This window comes from Egretta garzetta, unplaced genomic scaffold (assembly GCF_000687185.1).
Source record: "Egretta garzetta isolate BGI_Z169 unplaced genomic scaffold, ASM68718v1 scaffold256, whole genome shotgun sequence".
Classification (NCBI taxonomy): Eukaryota; Metazoa; Chordata; class Aves; order Pelecaniformes; family Ardeidae; genus Egretta; species Egretta garzetta.
Window position 1 is genome coordinate 3,405,879 of NW_009260073.1, and position 9,354 is coordinate 3,415,232.

The following is a 9,354-nucleotide window of genomic DNA, read 5'->3' on the forward strand; positions in this document are numbered from 1 at the left end:
GAATAACTATTTTTAAGAACAGTTGGAAAAAATCCTACTATTGTTATTAAGGAGGTAGTAATTAAACTTGAGGAAAGCAGAACACCAATTCCATCAGTAAAGCAAACACTGAAAATGGGGAGGATGTTAAGTTTTTTTTATGGTGGCACCTACTAAGAGAATGAACTGGGACTTTTCTTAAAGGGTAAGACCTTGCTGAGGGTAACAAGAATAGTGTCTGACTCCAAAAATGTAACCTTGGATTACAAGCTGCAATGTGCTTTAAGAGAAGACTGCTTTGCTTTATCAGATTTGAGAAACACAACGTATCTGATTTTAAATTATATAATAACATAGCTTCTATTGTCTATTTAAACTGAAGCTGTGTTACAAATAAACAAAAGGCAAATGAAAGATAATGTCATGAAAAGGGAAGGGCAAATATTTTGGAGAAATAAAAATGGTTTGACAACCTTTCTTGATATTTTTGGAAATTTACATAGAAACAGAAAAAGGCCAACATTATTTTTGTTCATGGTGTATTTTTTCTTTTGTCTTTGATATATTTTTTTTTTTAAAATTCCTCCAGGAGCAGAAAGGTGAGGGAAGAGCATATTAAAATAGCTTTCCAAGTAGGTCTCAAATTGATAAACTCTGGCTTGGTGACTTTTGATTTGGGTCATTCTTTTTATAAGCCAGTTGGGTTTTTTGTTTGTTTGAGTTTTTCTTTCCCCCCACACCCTGGTGCTTTATGAGCTTTTGCTGTTTCTTTGGCTTTTCTCTCTCCTCCATGTTTTCCCACTTTAGTTTATGAAATAAGGAGTTTTTTCCTATGTGTGTATTATCTGGGCTGCTGCGCCTGAATGATGCATCTCCCAGGGGCTTGGGGCACCTCTCTGTTCACTTTTTCCAGTAGAGCCGCCTTTCAGACTAGACCCTACAAGTGTCTTCACCATCTTTCCTTCTGTGCTTTGTATTCCTCAGTGAAACCTGTCCGTTCTCAGGGTACCAGCCTGAGCTACCAGGCTCTTTGCAAAGGACGCAAACCCTCACTCGTCAAAATGAAGCCTGGCTGCCTCACTACTAACACAAACACAGTTTACTTAGTGGGGTTTTTTTGCTAATGAGGTCTCATATAGATGCCAAATGCTAACCAGCTAGGAGACATATTCACAGAAGCAAATCTGGGAAGAGAAAATATCTGCAGAGAAATATGTACAGAGGGAATATAAAGAATTTGGGGTGGGAATAACCTTAGAGAGCTCTAGCACTTGGCAAGCTTCTCCTAGTGGGAGGTGCGGCTTGCCTTCTGTGCTGAGCGAGCATTTACTCCTCAGAAGATTTCAGAGGCTGTCCTCAGCATGGGCCAGGGTCTGAGAAAGGGTCAGGTGTGTCTAGGTTAGAGGAGGGAAGTGCAATGTGTTACTGAGGAAGGGAAGCAGAGGAACAATTGATCTCAATGACAAATAATATAAAAGAAGCATGGAAAAATTGTGGGACAGATGGTAGAGCCAAGAACAACTATATTTAGAAATTTAGAAAACTAGTAAATATGCGGTAGAAAAAAAACCACTAGCCTGTAGTAGAGGGAGAGAGAGGATAATGGGGGAAAAGGTTGTAAAGTAAGAAAGAGCAGGGACATAACCTCACTAGTCACACACTGTGCAGACTGATCGCTACTTTTGGGCGAGTATCATCTGTAAGAACTGTCTCACTTTACTTAAAATAGAGGGAACTCTTCAAACCCTGTGTTTGTGGTTCCCGGGAAAAAAACCCCAAAACTTCCTGTTCTGAGCCCAGAATCCTTTCCTGCTAATGCTCTGTGGAGACTAACACCACTGATGAAACCTGTGGAGCTGACAGGAGCTGTGGAGCTGTCTTCTGAAAACAATTCCTTTTCCACAAAACTCCAGATCAGCTCTACTCTTGTACCTGAAAGTTACAGCCCAATTTGGCCGGAACAGTCACATTCAGCATATAAGTGACAGCCAAAAAAATTGTGAAAAATAAAACCATATGGAATGTCTGATCTTTTTCAGCAAGTGTCTAAAGCCTTTGGCAACTCTCATTTTAGCATAGTTGTTATGGAGGTGACAATTTGATAATTAGTCTGTGCTTAACTCTGCATTAAGACCAATACTTAAAGCTGGACTGAAATCCGCCTACATGGAAATTTAGTAGCCTGGAAATTTGTTTAAAAAGTGCTTCAGGGAACAACTGAATTGTCATAGATAATCTAAAAGAAATTAACTAACCTGAAGAAATACCACAATATGCTCCCTTATAAGAAGCAGTTCCTACCTTATGGGCTCTTCTTGTCTGTTTTTCTGTACCTGAATTGAATTCAGTCTCTTTGTTCATACTTTCTTAAAGTGCAGTACTGAAGTGTCGTTTCCGCGCTTCAGCCATCACGCAGTCCAGCCCTAGTGAGAATACCTGGCTGCGTTGTCCCACTGATGGAGTGTCACCTGCAGATTGACTTGGAGTCACCCTGCAGTCCCTGCTGTCTGCATCACTCTGCAAGAAAAGGGAACTGTGCAAGTGTTTTTCCTGGTGCAGCTTGGTTTCCTCTCCTGTTTTGAGGGAGGCAGACTCTATTTGGGAATAAGGAGTGTCAGAGTGTCTGCCAGAAAGAGCCTTATGCTATCCTGCCAGCACAAGGTTATTGACAAGGTTATCATTGCCTGTCCTTCCCCTCATTACTCCTCCCACTCAAATATGCTCTTTTAATTTACTTTATGAACAAAGCTGGGGAGCTGCACAGGTCTACCAGCCTTTTTTATTCTCCACTGAGGCCTTATTTGCCCACTGAATGGTTTGCATGCATCTCTAGTACAGCTAACTGTGTAGGTAACAGAAGTTGACACAGAGGGACCCATCAAAGACTCTTACAAAACTTCTTCATCCACAGCGTAACTACAGTGGCAGTCAGCTTTAGCTGTTTGACTCCCATTGCCACTCTTTGCTTGTTCCTTTTCAAATCAGATCCCCTGTTTTTCACAGGTAAATGTCATCATTGCGTGAATGCAAATCATCCTTACTCCACTGTCAGGTATTGAGAAGAGTATTTACATATTTTTGAAGATGATTCTTCCCCTTTTTTCTCCCTGGCCAGGCTGAATTGAACCCATGGGTTGTATGTTATTCAAGTCAGTGGCCTGATTCTTGTGTTTCTGTGACTGAAGTGTCAAACTTTTGGGTGATACTGCACACTGGCACTCTGTACAATGGCTGTTTGTTTCACTGAGGCAAGAATTTGATGTATTCTGTATGCTATTCAAGGCATGAAGTTTGGGATTGGTTTTGTGTGTAGGGACTTAGGGGTATAATTTGAAGCCATGAAACTGATTTACACTCATTGTAGTTTTTTTCAAGGGAGAAAACTGGCTTTAACCAGGGCAGGTATCAAGACCTGGAGATCGTCGTGCCTCAGAAGCATGTGTTGCTTGTTATCTGGGAATTTATAGGACTTGCTCAGTTATGGCTTCACAAACTTTGAAGCCTTGTATTCTGACATAGAGTAGTAGTTCTGTTACCGAGGAAGCAGCTCTAATACCACAACATGTTTGTGCTTCAGCAAGGTAGTACATGACAGGATAACAGAATGCTTAAATAACAAAGGTATGTGAGCGGTCGTAGCAAGGGGAAAAGAAAAACAAGTGACACTTTAACAGAATTGTTTCTAGCTAGCATAATCCTACACTTTTCAGGAGATTACAGAGAAAATTGATTTAATATAATACCAAATGATTAAATAACAAACACGATGCTTGCCCAAATAACAATAAATACAGCACCAGCTAATCACCAGACTATGTCCTACTCACCAAATAACCAGTGGGAGTAATGTTATCATGGTATTATCCTCTATCTGCGTGGTGTCATCTGAAAATTTATGCATGTATTAAGTGTTTATCCAGGAAATTTGCAATAATAATAATAATAATAACTGACAAAAATTTGCACTTAGTGTGCTCTTTGTCCCAGGATCACAACATTAGCAGTCAACACTAATTATTATGTTCATGAAATACTACAAACTGCATATTATATCTTTGGATTATTCGTAACAGCATCCAAGGGAGAGCACAGTCTCCTAGCTGAGAGGTGTGTCTACTGCGCAGGAGTCAATTATATCCTGTAATTGTGGGTGCGTGCTGTGGCATTTCTCAATGCTAGGGAAGAGCATCCTGCCAGTGTGATGTCTGGCTACCATCTGATAAGAAAGTGACTCTGGCAGTCAGGATGCTCAGAGTAATGGAAATATCTGCTTGCATTCATGTTCTCCCTCAAAGAGCTGAGAAAAGGTCAGGTTTAGCCTGATTCTGATGATATTAGAAAAATACATACTAATTATCTCACATATGTGATACCAAGAAACTGTACCAGTATAGTTGGCAATGGCAATACCTGCCAGTTGTTACATGCCTGTGTAAATACTTTACCTAGAATGGGGAGCACCGGAGTCGATGCAAATGCAACATCAGAAACTGCTACCCTTCTATACAGCTACTTTCTCCCCAGGTAGCTAGCTAGTTTTTATCAGATCCTGATGGTATTTCTGCTCCCACCTTGCCCCTTCACCTTTTTGCTTTTTCATGCAGCTGTTTTGCACCACACTAAGATGCAGTGGTGGGCAGGTCTGAAGACAGGGAAGCTTGAGTGTTGCTGGTTCAGCTTGAGCATACCTGCACTTGTTTGCAGGTGTGCTGGGAAGGGGAAGGTAATGAAAAGTAGAGGATATCAAGTTTTACAAAAGGTGTTTTGTATTGAGCTGTAACTGTTGGTTATTGCCTAAGCTGATCTTCCAAAAAATGTAATAATATGCCTAGCTATGTTAAGTCCTACTAGCTCCTCCTCAAAATGTCCTTCTTTCCAAACCGGTAAGGTCAGCCAGATCTTCCACTTACTCCTAGTGGCTTCCTGACAGTATTAGTCAGTATATGAAGTCCCATGTTTTATTCTCATAATAGATTCCTATTTCCACTCTGCCAACTTTTGTTATTTTAAAGTCATTCTTGTACTGTTTCATTCACTGACTAATATCTCTGGTAGGTGTAGACTTTTTTGTAAGCACCTCTGAGAAAGTAAGGCCATCTCACAGGGAGAGGGGACCTTTCTGCGAGACCCTTCTTACTGCAGTAGCGTGCCCTTAGGGGCACATGGGCTACAAGTTAGAGGTGATCTGAACTTGTCCTTTTTTCCTGTTATGCTCTTTGCAATTGATTTTAAATATTTATAAGATATTTAAGAGGAAATGCATTCTCTCTGACTAGTTCCTCATCACTCACATCACTAGGTCACAGAACATTTCCCTACCCCCATTATTTACCATACAGAATGTTTGGTTTATCTTTGATGATTAAAAGGAAGAGTGGGACAAAGGGTAAAACTCTTGCAAGCATTAGCCAGTTTGCACAAAGGAAAAACAAACATAGCTTGTAGCATAAAACCACTCATTTCCTCTTCAGCCAAGCTTATTCCCTACATCTGGTCTTTCCAAACTTACATCACTGTCTGGTGTTTAAGTTATTGAAGTTTATATTTCCTGTCTTTTAAAATTGTTAATCCTATCAAATATAATAGCTTGTACACTAGTGAGGCCTAAAACCCTGAATCATGTTTAAGTCCTTATTGTGCAGAGGCAAACATAGAAATGCGCTCCTTTCCAAGGGATGAATGGTCTAAATGTGTGGCTAGGCAAAAAATGGGTATGATAAGCAGATGGTCCTGCACATGTGAAAGAAGCAATCAGCAGAGAAACTATATTTGATTTGGTAATTGTGTTAGGCTGGGCCCAAGCGGGGAATCTGTCTTTGGGAACATAGCCGGAGCCTCAAAATAGCTATAGACAATTTTTATGTAACAAAGAGGGACTATATCTGAAAGCTCATCTCTCTTGGTAGGTTAAAGTGTCTCTTTGAAACCTTCTGTGACTTTGCTCTTTGGAGGATGGATTCTTGGTTTCCAACCCTTGGTCTGAAAAACCTTGGTTGCATCCAGTGTCTTTCTGAAACACTTAAATAGAAAGAGGACTAGAATCAGGGGCTGAGATAGTGCTGTCACAGGGCTACAATTCATAGGATCCTTTGCTTGTGCTTTACCTGGAACAGCTCTCTTCCCAGCGGCAGGCTTCAGCAACCTTCTTCACAGCCTGACACCAAGGGTATGATGCTGACAGCTGTGAGACATGGCTTTGAGGCTGAGGGTCAAACTGAACTGGGGGTCCTAATTTATGAGGGTATTCTCACCCTTTGAATACTATGCAAACTAATCACCACCTCCCCTGTGTTTTTGACTGGGAGTTGCTGTGGCTGCTGTGTTTTAGGTTGAACGGTGTGCTCTGTGTGAGATGTCTTAAAGCACCTCCCAGGCTTTGGAGCCTCAGCAACATCATGTGGTTTTGGGCTGCAGGAATTCTGGTACAGTCACACCCTAGGGCAAGAAGTTCATAAAGCTGAAGTGGCTTGTCCCTCCTGGCTTAGACGCATGTGGATATTTGATTATAAATCCTTGCTCTTAACTTGGACTCTCTGTTCTATCATGTATTAGGCTGGACAGCCTTTCCTGATTCCTCATACAAATAGTCTGATTATTTTACAATTCTCAGATGAGCTTGGCAGGAGATATTTTGCTGAGACCTGCCAAGATGGTAGGAGCTCTGGTCTGTCCATCAAAACAGCTTTAGTCAGCTAGACACCTGGGTGGAAATGCAGTGTCTGTGAACTTCCAGAGAATGCTGTGGATTTCAGTTTTGGGCTTGGGCACTTTAAAATTCACCAAAGTGTCACCAGGATGCTAAAAGTATTAGACTAAACACAATTAATAATGGAGTTGGAATAAAAAATCCTTTAAAATGGCCTATCTTTTTGACTTTACTTAAAAGGCTCTATCCTGACCGGATGATACATGTCTGTGTGATATACGGTAGATTGGCCTGTGCTTACTGAAATGGAATTTTGAATAGGGTCTGAGGACAGGTTGTCCATACAGATAACTTCTTTTTTTTTTTTTTTTTGTTACACTGCAGAGAATCTGGGTCCCAGTGGCATAGTAGTGGTACGGGTAGAAACTGAGCATTGGCAGCTGATTTGTGATTTTCCTCCCTGAGGACAGTGGAGACTTCATGTGCGTCATGTCTATGTTGCAGTGAATCTTTTCAAGAGAAAAATGTGACTCATTTGCTTTATATGCCCAGTCTTGCAGGGCAGCTCAGATTCAGCTAGAGGAAGCAGCTTGTCATTTTTATGCCATAACCTTTGTGATAAAGAAATGACATGGCAGGTTAGGTTGTAAGGTCATATTTCTATATAGATGTACCTCTCCTTAGATATTTATAAATGTACCTCTCCTTAGATGTCATACACATGTATGTATCGATAAACAAAAAGGTCTTAAACAGGGAATAGGTCCATGGTCATCCAAGCAGTTTTCTCTTCCTGTTGGTAAAATTGTCTCATTATTTGATCCTCAGCTTTGGAAACGCAGCTACTGAAGTCCTTATTATGGATTTTAAAGGGTCATTGCTCTTACGCCTCAGGGACTTCTCAAGGGAATAGTTAGGAAGAAATCATAAAGAGAGGTTGTTTGACTAGGTTGCGTGAGGTTGCTGAAAGAAAAATGCATAGCGATTGTTGTATGCCATAAATGTCCAAGTTCCAGTTTATGTTTATTTTAGAATGAGGTAGCTTATAAAGAAGTTGCAGTAAAAATAAAAGCTCTAAGCTGGAAATTCAGTTCCATGTTCACATCATTTTAGTGTAGCTGTTAAAAGCTGTTATTTGCTTCTAGTAATTTCTGAAATATTTGAATACTCCAAAATACTCCTCTGTTCCCTGTGTTCTCATATAATTCCTATTCTGTACCTTCACAAGAGGCTGCTTCCTGGTTCTCACTAGAAATACCTGTACTTTGAGGTGTTACCAAATGCCTGTCCTAGGTATTTCCCCTTGTCATGTTAGCTGGAGTATCAAACCCAAGTTTGAACTGCTCTATCCTGCTTCAGTGATACTCTGTAATTTCAGCTCTGTTCAGTGGCCTGGTCTGAGCATCGTGAAGACCACAAGCCTTTTACACTGGGTGCGTTCGTATTCTGTGTGCCTACTTGGGAAACAAGCATACATGGAAATCAGCGGAGATGTTTTGGTTTACCTAAAAAAAAATAATCTTGGTGAGTCCCTCCATTGACTAATTTCTGATTAGCTGTGTATTTCACTTGAAATACAGAGGGGTTTATATGTGTTATTGTTCTTTACACTTTCTTTTATTCTTAATGGTTGAACCATTTCTCCTGGCATAAAAAACCACATACAATTCCAAATCTGGTGATTTTTTGTTTTCCCCAGTAGGTGTCTCAGACCTATCTTTAAAATACTATAGGAATGAGAAAAACTAAAGGTCTTGTGATAGCTTTCTTACAGATGCTCCTAGTTCTGTCTACAGGGCTAGCTGAAGAAGTGAGATTTCAACCTTTGGATGAAAGATGAGGTAATGAAAAAGGACTTAATGACTTTACAACAGTCAATACATTTAGGTCACAAAGAGTGGAGAGAGAGGATAGAAACATGCTGCTTGATCCATCGATATATTAAAGGCTCTGATAAATTTTGAGGACTAAGAAAATTCAAAAGTTGCTGAGAGGTCAAAGACATCTGTTAAAGCTAGCAATAGTTGAAAGATGTTGCTGTCCCTAGTGAAAGGTCAGATTGAAATTTTAGCTGAACTTGAGGAAGGGCAGATGCTGAGGTCAGAAAGGTACATTTGAAGAAAACAACTATGTCAGGGTCTGCAGTTGCATGCAGCCCTTGACAGATTTACTTTTTGGCTATGTCCCTTTTTGGCTGTGTGAGAAATGCTGCTGAGCAAACTGATGAATTAGAGTGCCTAATAAAGCATAGCTGGGGGATCTCAATACCTGTTTGTGACTTAAACATGAAGTAGCAGTAAACTCAGGTACTGACTTAAAAATTGGGGTATCGCTTGTCCCTCAGGTCACTGGTTTGAACTGGTGTGGTGGTCACTAAGATCCTGTAGTAATACAGGATCCACATGGCAATGTGAATACAAAGCAGATTCTGTCCTGGCCATGATGTGGCCTTAGTTTTCTGCACCCTCACCAGAGGGGACCAGGAAAATGCAAATAAAGAAGAATCTGCCTTTCAGAATATTTATTACTCTGGGGCTGAACAAGCCAGAAACTGCACAGTTTGATTTTTCTTTGCAGTACCGACAGGAAAGCAAGCAAATCCATTGACCTGAATTTTGTATGTCAGCTCTGGAGCTGCTTGTTTACTGTCTTCTGGCTCAAAAGTCACTTTTCCTTAGACTTCCATTTGCAGAATCAGCTGAAGACTAGAAGCCTGCTTAAATATGGAA